The 18,039-nt window shown below is 38.5% G+C and overlaps 1 protein-coding gene across 4 annotated transcripts in view; it reads left to right on the top strand.

Annotated features, from left to right (window-relative positions):
• The first annotated feature begins 927 nt into the window (after nucleotides 1-927).
• Nucleotides 928-18,039, top strand: part of LOC137250425 (rac guanine nucleotide exchange factor JJ) — a 215,473-nt gene continuing 198,361 nt past the window's right edge. For 3 of the 4 annotated variants that reach the window (XM_067783203.1, XM_067783197.1, XM_067783198.1), the window contains exon 1: nucleotides 928-1,706. The gene's annotated coding sequence lies outside the window, so the exon portion shown is untranslated. The remainder of the gene's footprint in view (nucleotides 1,707-18,039) is intronic. The other variant, XM_067783201.1, reaches the window with a different exon arrangement.

Below are 18,039 nucleotides of genomic sequence, written 5' to 3'. Positions count from 1 at the left end.
ACACGTCGATAATCCGGCGATAACAAATAAATAACCTACCATTAGCAAACCGATCACTCGGAGCCAACATTGTAACGGATAACTGACAACTTTTCAAATAGTATTCAAATTATAGCGAAATGCCCCTCAAATATTCCCAAAAGAGTTCATAAAAGTCTCAAAGTATGTCCGAAATAGTTTCGAAATGGTCCCAAGATAGTGCAGAAAAAACTCCAGTTAAGATACAGAAGAAGATACGAGAAGATCTCGCACTGCTACAACAACAACAACAAGATGATCCCTCCGATTTTCAAAATGATCCCAAGGTAGTATCTACATCAAATCGAAATAATCTTAAATTTGCAACAGAATGGTACCAACGTCATTCCAAAAAGATCACAAACTAATCCAACAAAAGTACGGCTTCTGCGTTATAAATATGATTATTTACTTCGGTGCGAAATTTCGTCTTTATGCTGCTATCGATTTTATTCGCAAAGCAACCAAGGTCGCCAAGTGAGCTAAATAAATTTTTCTGGGTTCAATATTCAGCAAACAGTGTACGTTTTCACAACGAGGTATACATTATGCAACACAAATGCATTCATACATCTTCCGGTTGATCCAATTTAAGTAAGCTCTCTCGTATATAGATCTGCCGAAAGAAATAGTAGAAATAGAGAAGCTTAAAGTGGTACGCATGATCTCAGATATTTGTGTCGATTTTAAAAGCACAAATCGACTTGTAACGGTAAGTGGCTTTCAAGTGCGGCTTTCAACTTGAAAAGCTTTTTTAAGAGACACCAACAACTTACCAGTTTTTGTACCATACTCCACTTTAACTCCGTTTCGTTGCCGACGATTGATAATTCTGGTAGATTGGTTGGTCGTTTGTTGCGCTAGATTTGCTACATGGCGTCATCACAATGTCAGTCGTTTACTGGCGTTCATAGGAATTGGTTTGTGTTGAGTGCGCGTCGGGTGGTTAAAACCGAAATTTTAGAAAAGATAATGAATTGTAAGAACAAAACGATAAAGTGAATGTTGATTTGAAATGTATATACTTACATAGATACCTACGGAATCTAGAAAGTGCCTTAATATTACAAATAACGTAGGTATGATATAGATAAAAAATTATTTAACAAAATAGGTACGAATAGGTGTAACTGTGTACAGAAAAAAGATATAGTGAATGATAATTTGCTTAGTTAAAAAATTTTTTTTTTAAATGATCAAAATCAAAATTTGCTAAATAATAAAGTGGGTGAAGTGAAAATTCCATAAAAATAATAGTTAAGGATTTCGACTACACTAACAAACATAAAAACAATATTTATCACTTTCGGGGTCACATATAAAAAAATATAAATCAAAATTAAATACATACACATACATGAAACCCGAATTTGTGTAACAGTATGTGTAAAAAAATTGTGAATGAATAGAAGGAAAGACTGAGAATTGCTAATACCAAGCTCTCGAACTGAGTTAAAAACAGTCAAGTGCTTCAAACTATTTTTCGAAAAAATACATATTTATGAAGTCAAATACTGGACATAAGGTGAAAGGTGAACCTAACAAACAAACCAGATCATATTTTTTCTTATTTGAAACAAATTAAGGCCAATTTCCTTTTTTCAACCTTTTATTCGTGCAAGAAATTGATTTAAAATTGTGTATTGATTCACAGTAAGTGGAAAGCATCCCACAAATACTTTTTACCGGTAAGTTTCTATGAAATTTTTCTAAAAGCATAGTCCTTTTATTATAACCTTTAACTACAGAGATTTCGCAAAAATTTCGAATTTTAAACACAATTATTTCCGTTTGCGGTTTAGATCTGAGCCGGGCATCAATAATTAATAAATAAAATAGTTCTGTGGTGGTAGCCGTGGTGTGGTGGTAGCGTGCTCAGGCTACCACACGAAAGGTCCTTCCGAGTAGCGACTCCGTGGGAAAAATGTTTTTCTAACTGAACATATTTTTTTCTCAAGACTTCGATATTGCTTTTCCCGGATCGCAGGGTCTTCGGTGTAGTAGACGAGCATGACACCACCACGCTAAATTCTTACTAAAAAGTCCTCCTGGTTTGTTTTCTTGTCTTGTTTGTGAAAAAATTTGAAAAACGCTTTTTTATTTAATTACATTTAGGAAGTTTTACTAAAGTCAACAGTCTCAGTGTCGGGATGACTAGCTCTGCGATGCCCCGAAAATTGCCAGCAGAATGAAATTGTTTTACAAAACCTGAGGATGTATACAGCCCAAGGAAATATAATAAATACTTAGCAAGAATTCCATGGGGAGACTTATAAAAGCGCAAAAGTCGCTGTCAAGTTGTGAGAAATATTTTTAAACGGTCTTCCATCCATATTAAGATGCATTTTGGTAATTGAAGGTCTCGGTACTTAGGAAGCTCAATGCGGCCTTCCTCTCTTTCACAATCTCCCTTCTTCCCTTCGTACTCTGCCACTACCAAATTCTTTTCCCTGCTTTCCGTCTTCTTCTCCCTCTGCGACTCTAACTTTCAATCCCTATTCCTCTAACCTCCAATTTGTGTGCCTTTCTTTCTCTGCGGCTCGCTCCATCCCCGGTGCAATTCCCAGAAAGAAAAGTATCCCAGATATTCTTGGCGAAATAGCTTCCTATGTACCAAGTTTCAAATAAATCGTGTAACAAATAAGTTTTTATCACAGAGCTAGCTCCTCAGAGTAGATTTAAAATTAAATCGGAGTTAACAAGATGTGCATGTGCGCCTTAGGCTCACTTGCAGATCGGCAAGTTATTTTTTTAGCTCAGAGTTTTTGGTCAAAAATGTATAGTTTAAGCAAGTGGGCCTTAGAAAGTTGAAATATTTTAAGAAATTTACAATTGTTGTTTGTCGGCCTTTTTGATTTACATGATAAGTGGTTCGAAATGAGCTCAAGTCAACAGTCAACAGCTGGTGAAATAGATTCATTTCAAGAATTACTAAACTCCACTCATCAGTATTTTTAAAAATGGGTTGGCAAAAAAGAATAAAAGTAGTAATCTGTTTAAGGGACTTAAACTATGAGCATTTTTCTTTCGTTTGTTTCATTAACCATTAAGTGCGCTTGTAATTCTCAACTAGTTAGTGAAATATTCTAAATCATTCAAAAAAAAAAAAAAAAACAACAATTAGAAATATTTTAAACACATCCCTAATCGGGGTTTTTCATAGTAAAATAAAGTGGCTCAAAACCCAGCAACTTAGGGCCGAAGTGCTCGCCCCCAATGAATACATGGAAAAAAAACAAACAAACAGAATAAATATATAAGAAAATACACAGTCCACTAAAATAACAAATAATTATATAAAACTTTTCGTCCTCCGAATCACCAACGTTTAGATAAAATCAGTCAACAAACCACCGCTATGATGGACGAATGGTTAACGTAGCGGAGCCTTAAGAGTGGAGTTTAGCAACTCTCGAAATAGATCTATATCACCAGCTGTAGCTGCTGACTTTTAAATTTTCTTTTTTCTAATCTATTAAAAAAAATATGTTCAATTAAGAGAAGATATAAAAAAATAATGGCAAAAAATTATTGTTGATGCCATGAGCTCATTTCGAACCAAAGATCATATTATAAAAAATTATTTTTCAGAAATTTCACTGCTCTTGTAAAAGAAGGAAAATGTGTTGAAATATTTCAAGAGAAATTATTGTACAAGGACTATTTCCAAAGGGTGAGTTGAACTGACCGGTATGTGAGGACCACACATGAACTGAATAAGTCCATAGTGTTTTTGTGCAAGAGTAGTCGCAGTGTCTTTCTTGCAAAAATTTTTCTAGAAGATTTTAACCATGCGTTTGAGTTTAAAACCTTTTCTCACTTACGCCCGGTTTTTCAGTGCAAGTTGACCAGTTAAAGTTGACTAGGGTTTAACCTTGCCACTTTGTTCGATAACATAAAATTGTTATGCTAAAGTGGCAGGGTTAAACTCTAGTAAACTTTAACTGGAGTTTAAACCAGTACTGGAAAACCAGGCTAACTCTATAACCACTAAGGTATAATATTGCAAATTTTGAAGGGCCATTGTAATAAAATTTTACCAAGTAATACAAACCGATTATGACTATAATGATGGTTAACTATAAGGCTTGGCTCCTTTAGCCACGGTTGGCATCAGTGCGCCCCAGAGAATTGATGAACTATTTAGTTACATTTCTCATGGCATAGTCAAAATAAAACCAAACTTCTGTGCCTCCTATCCTGGTTTCTTCTACCGCAGCTCATTTTGTTTTTACACACCTGTTTGTTGTTCTTTTGTCACTATCTCGATATTCGTGTTTTATTGATTATTGTCTTGTAGACGTTTTTTAAAGCAACCACATTTATGCGGTTCACTTGACGGTGCTGCTGACGCTGGCACGTTTCCTTCTCAGAGTTAAAATCTTAGTTTTCTATGGTTGATTTTGTTACTTTTGCATTGTTGATTCGCTGTTTTTTTTGCTCGAAATAATATGGTTTGTCGAGTGTTCGATCGCCTGCGGGTGTCACACACTAGCTTTTTGAATACAAAAATTACTCAAGCAATTCGAGACAAAAAAAAAAAACAACTAAAGCGAGCACCTACAGTGGTTGTTTATGCTGATAGCACTCGAAATAAAAAAAGGGTATAATAATAATGAATAAAAAAAAAAAAAAAAATGAAATAAAACAAGTAAGGACGGGACTGTCTTCGGCTGTGCCGAAGGCTTCATACCTTTCATGAATAGGGCTGAACAATAATATTATCCCATTCGTAATCTCTAAATAATGCGCTGTATAAGATAAGAAATATATAGTGAACAGATGTACATACCTAAACGATTTTAAGATAAAAAAATAAAAAAAACCCCCTTATCTGAAAGATATATATATTGAGATATATATTATATATAGCTCCGATCAAAGTGATTTTTTCAGGAAATCTTCTATGATATATTAGAATAAATATCACCAAGTTTAACGTTTTTATATTGGAAATTAAGTGAGAAATGGCTAAAAATCTTTCTATCTGAACGATCGGTTGTATGGGATATATATTATATATAGCTCCGATCGAAACGATTTTCTCATGAAATCTTCTATGACATATTAGAAAAAATATCACCAAGCTTAACGTTTTTATATTGGAAATTGATGGGAAATGGCTAAAAATCTCTATCTGAACGATCGGTTGTATGGGATATATATTATATATAGCTCCGATCGAAATGATTTTTTCATGAAATCTTCTATGATATATTAGAATAAATATCACCAAGTTTAACGTTTTTATATTGGAAATTAAGGGAGAAATGGCTAAAAATCTTTCTATCTGAACGATCGGTGTATGGAATATATATTATATATAGCTCCGATCAAAGTGATTTTTTCAGGAAATCTTCTATGATATATTAGAATAAATATCACCAAGTTTAACGTTTTTATATTGGAAATTAAGGGAGAAATGGCTAAAAATCTTTCTATCTGAACGATCGGTGTATGGAATATATATTATATATAGCTCCGATCAAAGTGATTTTTTCAGGAAATCTTCTATGATATATTAGAATAAATATCACCAAGTTTAACGTTTTTATATTGGAAATTAAGGGACAAATGGCTAAAAATCTTTCTATCTGAACGATCGGTGTATGGGATGTATTATATATAGCTCTAATCGAAATGATTTTCTCATGAAATCTTCTATAACATATTAGAATATATATCACCAAGTTTAACGTTTTTATATTGGAACTTAAGTGAGAAGTGGCTAAAAATCTTTCTATCTGAACGATCGGTTGTATGGGATATATACTATATATAGCTCCGATCAAAGTGATTTTTTCAGAAAATCTTCTATGATATATTAAAATATATATCACTGAGTTTCACGTTTATACTTTCTAAATTAAGGGAGAAATGGCTAAAAATCTTTCTATCTGAACGATCGGTTGTATGGGATATATATTATATATATCTCCGATCAAAGTGATTTTTTCAGGAAATCTTCTATGATATATTAGAATAAATATCACCAAGTTTAACGTTTTTATATTGGAAATTAAGGGAGAAATGGCTAAAAATCTTTCTATCTGAACGATCGTTTGTATGGGATATATATTATATATAGCTCCGATCGAAATGATTTTCTCATGAAATCTTCTATGACATATTAAAATAAATATCACCAAGTTTAACGTTTTTATATTGGAAATTAACGGGAAATGGCTAAAAATCTCTATCTGAACGATCGGTTGTATGGGATATATATTATATATAGCTCCGATCGAAATGATTTTTTCATGAAATCTTCTATGATATATTAGAATAAATATCACAAAGTTTAACGTTTTATATTTGAAAATAAGGGAGAAATGGCTAAAAATCTTTCTATCTGAACGATCGGTTGTATGGGATCTATACTATATATAGCTCCGATCAAAGTGATTTTTTCAGAAAATCTATGATATATTAAAATATATATCACTGAGTTTCACGTTTATACTTTCTAAATTAAGGGAGAAATGGCTAAAAATCTTTCTATCTGAACGATCGGTTGTGTGGGATATATATTATATATAGCTCCGATCAAAGTGATTTTCTCAGGAAATCTTCTATGATATATTAGAATAAATATCACCAAGTTTAACGTTTTTAATTTGGAAATTAAGGGAGAAATGGCTAAAAATCTTGATCTGAACGATCGGTTGTATGGGATATATATTATATATAGCTCCGATCGAAATGATTTTTTCATGAAATCTTCTATGATATATTAGAATAAATATCACCAAGTTTAACGTTTTTATATTGGAAATTAAGGGAGAAATGGCTAAAAATCTTTCTATCTGAACGATCGGTGTATGGAATATATATTATATATAGCTCCGATCAAAGTGATTTTTTCAGGAAATCTTCTATGATATATTAGAATAAATATCACCAAGTTTAACATTTTTATATTGGAAATTAAGGGAGAAATGGCTAAAAATCTTTCTATCTGAACGATCGGTTGTATGGGATATATATTATATATAGCTCCGATCGAAATGATTTTCTCATGAAATCTTCGACATATTAAAATAAATATCACCAAGTTTAACGTTTTTATATTGGAAATTAACGGGAAATGGCTAAAAATCTCTATCTGAACGATCGGTTGTATGGGATATATATTATATATAGCTCCGATCGAAATTATTTTCTCATGAAATCTTCGACATATTAAAATAAATATCACCAAGTTTAACGTTTTTATATTGGAAATTAACGGGAAATGGCTAAAAATCTCTATCTGAACGATCGGTTGTATGGGATATATATTATATATAGCTCCGATCGAAATGATTTTTTCATGAAATCTTCTATGATATATTAGAATAAATATCACAAAGTTTAACGTTTTTATATTGGAAATTAAGGGAGAAATGGCTAAAAATCTTTCTATCTGAACGATCGGTTGTATGGGATATATACTATATATAGCTCCGATCAAAGTGATTTTTTCAGAAAATCTTCTATGATATATTAAAATATATATCACTGAGTTTCACGTTTATACTTTCTAAATTGCGGCAGGAATGACCAAAATCGTCTTATCTGAACGATCGGTCCTACCGGATCCGACAAATGTCTAATATAATACAAAAATACATCCTTGTGCCAAATTTCATTGAGATATCTCAAAATTTGAGGGACTAGTTTCCGCTCAAACAGACAGACGGACGGATGGACAGACGGGCATGGCTATATCAACTCAGTTCGTCGCCCTGATCAATTCGGTATACTTAATGGTGAGCCTATCTTCTATATTTCTCAATGTTACAAACATCGGACCAAAGTTGTTATACCATTTCATGTTCATGAAAGGTATAAAAAGTAGCTACAAAAAAGAAGTACAGCGTTAAGCAAATGTAAGAAAATATTCTGGACAAAATTCGAATTTAAATCTTGCATACGCTAGTATTGAGGGGTATAAACAAATTTAAGTCATTGTACTCATATATATGTATGTATATAAAATATAAATTATATATATGCGAAATAGGTATATGAATAAGCCATTCTATATGTATTTACAACATGCGCTGATGAGCCCAAACAATTGGCCAATATTTTCTAAAATCATTTCTACCTGAATGTCTTTGAATGATGGGTAGAAAGTTCAAAACTCTTTAAACGAAATTGGCTCGTTTGCTAATCTTGTTAAATGCCGGTATGTAAGTTTGTATTCTTGTTTTTCTCCTACGTGGTCTAACTACATTTCTCCACCGCAGGCTAAATGAAGGTGATAGATCAAATTTTCTGATTTCGTATTTCTAAGCAAATTCTCATGCTTATACGAGTAAATAGATGGTAAATAAAAGAAACATAAAAAATGTGAGAATGGCTTAGGTATGAATACGTATTTGAAGTAACTGGTTAATAAACGATGTATATTGGAACGATTTTTCGTCATCCCTTGTCAAATTTGGTTTCGGAACAAAACAAAATAAGTCGGTTGGTTAATGAACCATGCTTACCCTATAATCTGTGGTTCAATTCAGAGACTCACGAAAACACGGATATAATCCATGCAGGGTACAATAAAGCGCGTTAGCGTAAGTGAAATCGTTATTTTTCAACTGATATTTCTTCTAAGTATTGATCATGTTGTTGTTGTTGTAATGGTGCTTCACCCCAACCAATAGGCACAAATTGTCATCAATATCCTTTAACAGGAGTCCAAGAAAACTTGAAGTTTCAAAAGGGATAGACTAGATAAAAAGGGGTGTTAGAGGAGTTGCTTCTACATTGCAATTTTAAAGTTGGTTGGATACAGACATACGTTAAGTATATCGGGGTTGGTTCTGGATATACTAGAGTTTAACCTGTTACAGTATCCAGATCGCTTTCCTCTACAGCAAGTTTTTGGTATTTGATTTTAAGAACGAGGTTCGCCGGGAAATTCCTGGCATAGCGGTCCGACGCGTTTTGGTGGATACCTTTGAGGAGCCGCTTGTGCTTTTTTTCATACAGCTCAGTTCTCAGTTGTCATATTTCCTCATAATACTTCCGGAGATGACTTCTTAGGTCCCTGGGAGGCGGGCCCGTTTCAATTAGAAATAAGAAGACAACCTGTAGCAGTGCTGAGAGTGGTGTTTTGACAGGCTTGTAGTTTCTTCCAGTGAGTAACCCTTGAGCTTGGCAATCATATCGGGGACGCGTAGCATGCAAGCGGCCCGCCAATTGCTTTGTAAGTGGCAAGCGCGCCTCTATATCTTTACCCCAAGTGCTGCCGGCAAGAGATTTGAGAGTTTTATTAAGGCTCTGGATTTAAGGTATAATTGCGGATGCATGCTCGTCAAAATGTGATCGAAGGTCACACCCGGTATTTTTGTCTGTAAGACTCCTCAAAGTACCGTGGTTTACTGTATCAAAAGCCGCCGACATGTATATCGCTACGAGTACTGTTCTGTGGTGGCTTTTTGATTCAATCCGCAACTTATCTGTGTGGTATTGACCATCTCAATTGCCACTGTTATAGTCGTAAATGAACAGTTTTTTTTAAAGCTTCCAAGCCTCTTATCAACGTAACGTTCGTTATTTCATCAACTATTAATGAAAATATGTTTTCTGTAAAATCCGACGTTAGGTGGCTCTCGGCCTATATTATCCGCTACGGAAGTTGCCTTTGTCTGCCACAATTTAATGAGTGACCAATTGTGGGAAGAAATGCATTTAATTAAATGGAAGATTATACGTGGCTTGAAGAAAATCGATTGCAATTTTAACTCGGTGAAAAAGAAAGAGAAAAATCAGATCGTGGCTACTTGCCTAGAAAGGACCAGAATTGGCAAAAAGGGACCAGCAGACCAAACGGCGTTGAAAAGGACAATTTTTGGTCCGGGTGGAATAAAGTGGCAACAGTGGTATGTAGTCAAAGCCAATATGATACAGATACGAGAAATAATAAATAAGCAACTATTCCAGATGGCTGTTCGCGAAAAGTCTAGACCCTGGGAGAAATAGGTGAATGAGGCGAACTGAGAGTGTAAAAGCTGTGCAGTCTCAGTGATGGGAAATCAGTTTGATTTTAGCAAGCTATAAGTGAAGTACGCGAGTAATTTAATTGTGAAGTACTACTATAGTAGTGTTGTAAATAAAGAACAGTTTGTTATACTGAACATTTGCGTTATTTATCCAACAGTTCAGCGATTCGAACGATAAGGAAAGCTCCAGAAAAACAAAGAATTTCTTAAAATATGTAACACTGCAAAATATTCACTAAATCAATACCATTAATTGATTCTTAGATTAAGTAAATGGTTTTCAAGTAGAAGTCACAATCTTTGAATAGCCTAAATTTTTTACTTATGAGTATATAAATTTTAATGCCTGCAGACATATGTTTTTGTGTACATAGAATCAAAAACTAAAAATCTTGTTTACCCTTGACCATTTGTGTATGTATGTATGTAAGTTGCACATACTCGTAGTATTTGCTCAGTATATTTCTTTGCAACAAAGTGTCATATTCGTTGCATGCCACAAGTGTTTGCCACGAGCAAAATGTTGCTTTTTGTGTCACTTTAATTGGCTTTTGTTTTTTTTTTTTGTTTTCACTTCTCACATACTCGATTCTTTTTATTGGTTTTATTTCTTGCTATGTCTCATTTGTGCCAATTTTGATTTATTTTCTAAGGTTTAAAAAATTTGACAACACTTTTTTTCTTCATTCTTGCCAGCAGCCAAGTAAATGCGAACTTTTGCATAAAATTAAGCATGAATTCATTGAAAAAAAAAAAAATAATTATAAAATAAAAAATACATAGTCGTACTTAATTTAGCTCATTAATAAATACTTTTAGTGTGCGCATTAAAATTTTACATGAAATACTAAATGATTTTTGAGAGTTTCTGTTTTGAAAAGCTGTGACCATAGTTGGCACAGCTCATTAAAATTTTATTTTCAATAAATTATTGGTTGTGGATACCTTCCCTCTAAGTTATAGTGGGTGATGTGCATGCCTTCGATGCCTCGGTTACCAGTGACCGGCAAACTATCCAAATGTATATCCGAATGGGTGACATAAGTTCAACGGGAAAAAGATCAGTTGACGCTATAACCACTTTAAATGGCCATAAGACAGTTCAAATGGGCACACAGGTCAACTGATCTTTTGACTTTATGGCTATTTTGGAAACTTCCGTTTGACGTTATGGCTCTTTAGGGGAACAGACCAAAACCATATTTTTTTAGGGAAAGTAGCGCCACAGACCTAAATTTGGTTAAATAAGTTACTCTTGTCTCAGAGAGGACCCCATTGGGCATTTTTTTTTGTCCTATCTTTAACTAGAATCGGACCAAAATATAGGAAAAGGAGCGCCGTATCCGAAACTTCAAAAAAAAAATCTATTTTCTTTCAACTGAACAAAAATATATTGAAAACAGTAAAACGTAACTGTTATTCAACAGTGCTTAACAATTTATACGCTAGGAAAAGTAGCGCCACTGCCAAAAAATTTACTAACTTTCATTTAAATAAGTTATTCTTATCTTGAAGAAATCCACGGTGGACCAGTATTATTCTCTAAACATTTAGTATTATTTTAATTTCAGAGCCCTCACTAGGGTAGGCACCTTGTCGTTGGTGTGAGGGCTTAGCCGAACTCCATAGCGCCCGACTATGAGGCGGAGCTGTTTAGGACTGACATCTACGCCGTTTCGCTTCATAGGAGGGCGGCGGGATGTCGGTGACCAAGAACTCCCAACCCCCTAATCCAGGGTGTTATGCGGACCGTGCCTATTTGACGATTTGCAGCCAGGGGATAAATTCGGCTGTATTCGAACGGAGCCTTCCCGATACCGGGCCACCTCGGGAAGTATTAATGGCCTTACCACAGTAAGGGGCGCTGCTGTGGCGGACGGTTCTTTTCCCCGTATATAATACTGGACCGCTGAGCCCGCCTTCTCGGGCAGGTGGTCGTACGACCAAGATGAACGACTCATTACCTGATTGTGATAAGGACGATGTAAAGAGGAGGACTGAGTCGCAATCCAAGGACGACAAATACGAATTAAGCGATGCGTCGGACTCGGGGAGCGAGAGTAGTGATGATTCAACGAACTCCGTGTTGGAGAAGCACGCAAATGAAAACGGAGTAGAAGAGTGTAAAATGGTACGGAGCAGAGGAAGTAAAAGAGCTCTCTCGCAGTACCGTGCAGCACTAAGAATTGTACAACGCTTGGGAGCAGTGGTCGACTCAACAGAAGTGGAGATCGAGCGCTTGGAATGGGCCTATGAAGCGGTAGAAATAGGTCGAAGGCAGTTCAAAAGGTTTGCTGCGAGAAACCCTCGGTTCTGCAACCGGTACGAAGAGGAAGAAGCGTCGAATGGCAGAATGAAGAGGCAACGTTCGGCGGAAGGCGACAAGCCTGCTTTCAAGAGGCAGAAAGGACCCAGTCCTAGAGCCGCGAGGCAGGGCAGTCGCATAGACAAGACAAGTAGGCCCAAAGCTGTAAGACAGATGGGCTCCAATAGCGAGGTAGCAACTACCTCGAAAGCTGCGAGTCAGAGGGAAGTTCCAATTACGGAAGTAGGAGATAAGCCAAAGCGAGCTAACGCTAAGACTCCGGCTTTATCGAAGGTGCCAAAGGGAGATAACACTAAAACTCCTGCTTTTCCCGAGAAGATGAGTGATGTGGCAAAGCAGTCACTGACTGTGGCGCTGGTTGATCGTAGCAGTCCTTTCGGACAAATGACTACTGAAAGGTGGAGATCTGTGGAAAGGGAGCTTATTAGCTTAATGCTTAAGATGATGCGGGAACAACCAAGTAAGCCCCTTCCAACCTTTGATTCGGGGGGATGGTATAATGGTGTGAAGATGATAGCATGCGACAACATCGCGAGCTTGCGGTGGCTGGAGGAAGTAGTTCCAAACCTCCAAAGGCAAGGCACGAACACGCGGTTTGAGGTGTTGGATAAAGCGCAAATCCCCACGGTACCAAAAGTTAAGGTATGGATACCATGCGTGATGAAGTCGGAGGATACACTGCGACTTCTGCAGAATCAGAATCCGAACATACCGACACAGGATTGGAAGGCACTTACTGTATCTCGGCCTACCGAGGATGGTCAGTCTTACATCTTCCAATATTTTGTACACGCAGCTTGACAAAATGTCCTTTGGCACTGGAAAAATTTACATGCGACTCAGGAAAAGAAGTCCCGAGGATAAAAACCCTAACACGCTAGAGGTGGGCGAAGTCGAAAAGGAGCTCAAAAGCCTAAGGTAAAAAAGACAGGTGGAGGTCCCCGACGTCACTACGAACGTGCTGGAAGAGGACCAACAGCTAAATGGTGCTGTGACTCGCACAGAGGAACACCCGGCACAACAGTCACGAGAGGCTGAAGGGGGCCTCGAATACTCTAAACCAAAAGGGCAAGGGGAGGACGACGACGTCAAGACGAAGGTGCTGGAGGGGGACAAACAGCCCAATGGTGCTGCGAGTCCTACAGATAAACCTCCAACACAGTAAAGTGGCGTCGAGCGAACTCCTCCTAACCCTTGAGGAGGGTTCGTTTGACGTGGCGCTGATCCAGGAGCCGTGGCTCTCAACGGGAGGAAAGGTTTCTGGACTTAGCGCGCGCGGGTTTGGCGTTTACTATGCGCAAACGGAAGGACGGGTGCAAGCTGTAGTAATGGTAAGGAAACAGCTGCATTCATATATGCTGCCTAATTACACCACTGAGGATCTCATAGCTGTGGCCGTTGAGCAAAACAATAAGCAGGCATTTATCCTGGCGTCCTGCTACATGGCCCATGCTGCGGAGGTTCCACCGATGGAGTGCAAAAGGCTAGTACAGGAGGAAGGGCGCAAAGGGCGGTTGGTCATATGCGCAGATGCAAATGCGCACCACAATGCGTGGGGAGCAGCAGATACGAACGAGAGAGACGAATCTCTGTTTTGTTACATCCTGCAAACCAATTTGCAGATAGCCAACAGGGGAAATGTCCCTACATACATTGGCCCAACATCCAGCAATGTTCTGGATATTACATTGAGCTCCGAGCGTGATATATCAAGGTATGATTGGATGGTTCTTGATAGACCATCCTTCTCCGACCATGCGTATATCAGCTTCAGCATCCCCCTAAAGAGGGTAGAGAAGGTAGGAACCTTTAGAAACCCTAGGTCAACGAACTGGACTAAATTCCATAAACATGTAGAAACAAAACTGGGACAACCCAAAGAGGCTGCTAATGTAGAGGAACTGGAGGAGTCGAATGAATTCCCAACAAGGACGCTTATGACTGCGTGTAATAAAGCTTGCCCTCTAAGAAGATTCAGAGGAAAAGCAAAGCCGCCATGGTGGAGCAATGAGCTGAGTCTTCTAAGAAGACAGGTAAAAGAAATGTCTAAGCTCGCAAAGACCGCGGAAAGCGAAGCGTGCCGGGACGAGTACAGGGATCTACTGAGGATCTACAAGCGTAAAATTACCAGGGCGAAGAGAAACTCATGGAAAAGTTTCTGTACGGACATAGAGTGCTCCAGCGAAACAGCACGGTTGAAAAAGTCCTAGCAAAGGGAAACATAGTGCAGGGACTAATAAAGAAAGAGAACAGGGAAAGGTTACGTAATAGTGAGGAATCCCATGAGGTGTTTCTCGATACAAATTTCCCATCGGGGGACGGTTTAAAAGAGCCAGCAGACATCACTCACACTTCGATCACGGAGCTAGTAGTGCCGGGCTTGGTGACCGATACCAAGATCGAGTGGGCAGTGAAGACGTTTTCAAAGTTTAAATCGCCGGGCCCAGATGGTATATTCCCGGCCATGCAACAAGTCTCAAGTAGGGCGGTCGTGGAATGGCTTAAAATAATATTCGATGGGTGCATAAGACTGAATCATGTACCGAACTCTTGGAGAACTGCTCGTGTAGCTTTTCTACCAAAGGCGGGGAAGATCGGTCACGTGTATCCCAAAGACTATAGACCCATTAGCTTAACATCATTTCTGCTCAAAACCTTTGAGAGGCTGATAGATGTGTACATAAAGGCCAACGTGGATGAAAAGCTCTCCACAACACAGCATGCGTACACCAAAGGCAAGTCGGTAGACACCGCATTGCGTAGGGTGGTAATAAGCATAGAGAAATCCCTGGAATATAAGGAGTATGCTCTGGGAGTCTTCTTGGACATTGCCGGCGCTTTCAATAATGTTGCAAAATGGGCGATTAGGGATGGTCTTAATTACATTAAAGTACATCCTGCCTTAATCAGATGGGTCAGCTGCATGTTAAATTTCAGAAAGATTACATCACAATGGGGATTGTACGAGGCCACGAAATCAGTGGACAGGGGCACGCCGCAGGGAGGGGTGCTATCACCTCTGCTGTGGACGCTGGTCATCAATCAACTGCTCAGGCAATTCGATGAGGGACCCGTAAAACTTACGGCTTACGTAGATGACGTTGCAATTGTCATAAGTGGAAAGTGCCTTCCAACGATTAGTTCTTTGATGGATCGGGCGCTTCGGGATATTCATACCTGGGCATCTAATGTCGGGTTGAAAGTCAATGCGGAGAAGACGGATATTGTTTACAAAGAGGTACAAAGTCCCAAATTGGACCAGGCCTAAGTTAGGAGGGGTGACCTTACAGGAGAAACCTTGCACAAAATATCTAGGAATCATCCTAGACAGTAAGCTGTCATGGAAGCTCAACGTGGAGGAGAGGGTCAAGAAGGCCTCAACGGCACTCTATGCATGTAAAAGAATGCTGGGGTCTACGTGGGGCCTATCGCCTTCTCTTTCTCATTGGGTTTTTACAGCGATTGTAAGCCCTATTCTATACTATGGAGTTCTTGTTTGGTGGAAAGCCACACAAAAAACAACATACCTCAAAAAATTAGAGGGGGTATGCAGACTATCGATGTAGCATTACGGGAGCCCTGAAAACAACCCCGACGGCTGCACTGTATGTCATTCTGCACATCTCACCTGTAGACCTGGTAGCAAAGAACAAAGCGTTAACGACCGCAACCAGGCTCGGTGCTTCGGGGCAGCTTGAGCGCCGATCATATGGCCATAGTAGTATAGCGTCATCAATCACAAGACGAACAGACTACATGATTCCCTATGTGCGCTTCGAGGGAGATCTTAAGGCCACAATAGTGGTGGACGGTTGGTGCAAGGGTGAGCAAATCGCGGACGAGGCGATACATGTGTACACCGATGGTTCCAAAGTAGTAGAAGGAGTAGGGTCTGCGGTATACTGCGCTGATCCGGAATTAAGCAGATCCTACAGGCTGCCAGATTACTGTAGCGTTTTCCAAGCGGAAATGTTAGCCGTAACCAAAGCAGTAGAAACCCTGGAAAAGAATAGCTTAAGCTGCAACCGTGTTAACTTTTATATTGACAGTCAAGCAGCAATTAAGGCAATAATCTCGCATAGCACAGCATCTAAGTGCGTGCTAGAGTATAAGAAGTCTCTGGAGAGAATCGAGACAAGGAGAAGCATACATCTATATTGGGTCCCAGGGCATATGGGAATAGATGGGAACGAAAAAGCGGACGAACTAGCTAAAACGGGCGCATCCCTTGAAGCTTGCTCCGTAGATGTCCCAATTAGATTGGGCGAGATTAAGCGAATGCGAGAGGTGCACATGATCGACCAAGCGGGAAAGGCGTGGGTTCAAGCACGGGGCTGTAAAGTGTCGAAGATTATGTGTAGGACTTACAACCTTAGACTAACACAGTTGCTTCTATCATTAAAAAGAGAGGACTGTAGACTCATGACGGGTATTCTGACTGGACACTGCCTTCTGGCATCACATGCCTTTAAATTAGACTTGGTTAGTGATAGCAGATGTAGGAAGTGCGGGTTGGAGGAGGAAACGATCGAGCACGTTCTGTGCTCGTGCCCTGCACTTGCCAGGCTAAAACTCCAGCTATTAGGAGTGATACAGCTGTCAGATCTAGAAGCAGCAAGTGGCTTAAGTCCTAGGAAGCTTCTAGTATTTGCCAAGAGGACGGAGTTATTTTATAACATAGGTCCTGGTTTTTGATAGGGTTTTTCAGTTTGGTCGTTAAAACAAATTTCTGGTAACACTACGGACTCAATCAGTCTATGTGAGGTCGTCATGGACCGGCCAGTTCAACCTACCTACCTTAATTTCAGAGACATTTTATCAATTTTTTACTAGAACTTGAAATAAAAAAAATTGCTTGTCATTCGACTTAAAAAAAAAACATAACGAAAACAACAATACATAACTAAAACTGTAATTAAACAGTTTTTAAAATTGTAAGAAGTAGAGGCGCGAATCAGAAAAATTGGCCTTGAGAAAAACGAGCTGACTTTATGACCGTTTTAGAAAAGCAGGATGGCTATAATCGCAATATCGTGGCGAATATTAGCATATCGATACATCACTATGCTGCTAGTAAATAAATGCACAACAATAGCAAAGCAAGCAGCCTTACATATATGTAAACAGCGAAGCTAAGAGCGAAGGGAATGTTGCATATATATATGTACACGTAGTCAGCAGCTAAGAGCGAAGAAGAACAAGTAAGGAAGGCTAAGTTCGGGTGAAACCGAACATTACATACCCAGTTGAGAGCTGTGGAGACAAAGTAAGGGAAAATCACCATGTTGTAAAAAGAACCAAGGGTAACCAAGGAATGTGTTTTTATGACATGTGTATCAAATGGAAGGTATTAAAGAGTATTTTAAGAGGAAGTGGGCCATAGTTCTATAGATGGACGCCATTTAGGGATATCGCCATAAAGGTGGACCAGGCCTGACTCTAGAATTTGTTTGTACGATATGGGTATCAAATGAAATGTGTTAATGATAATTTTAAAAGGGAGTGGGCCTAAGTTCTATAGGTGGACGCCTTTTCGAGATATCGCCATAAAGGTGGATCAGGGGTGACTCTAGAATTTTTTGTACGATATGGGTATCAAATGAAAGGTGTTAATGAGTATTTTAAAAAGGAGTGGGCCTTCGTTCTATATGTGGACGCCTTTTCGAGATGTCGCCATAAACGTGGACCAGGGGTGACTCTAGAATG

Source organism: Eurosta solidaginis, chromosome 4 (assembly GCF_040869045.1).
Source record: "Eurosta solidaginis isolate ZX-2024a chromosome 4, ASM4086904v1, whole genome shotgun sequence".
Taxonomy (NCBI): Eukaryota; Metazoa; Arthropoda; class Insecta; order Diptera; family Tephritidae; genus Eurosta; species Eurosta solidaginis.
This window is presented reverse-complemented; position numbering and strand designations above follow the sequence as displayed.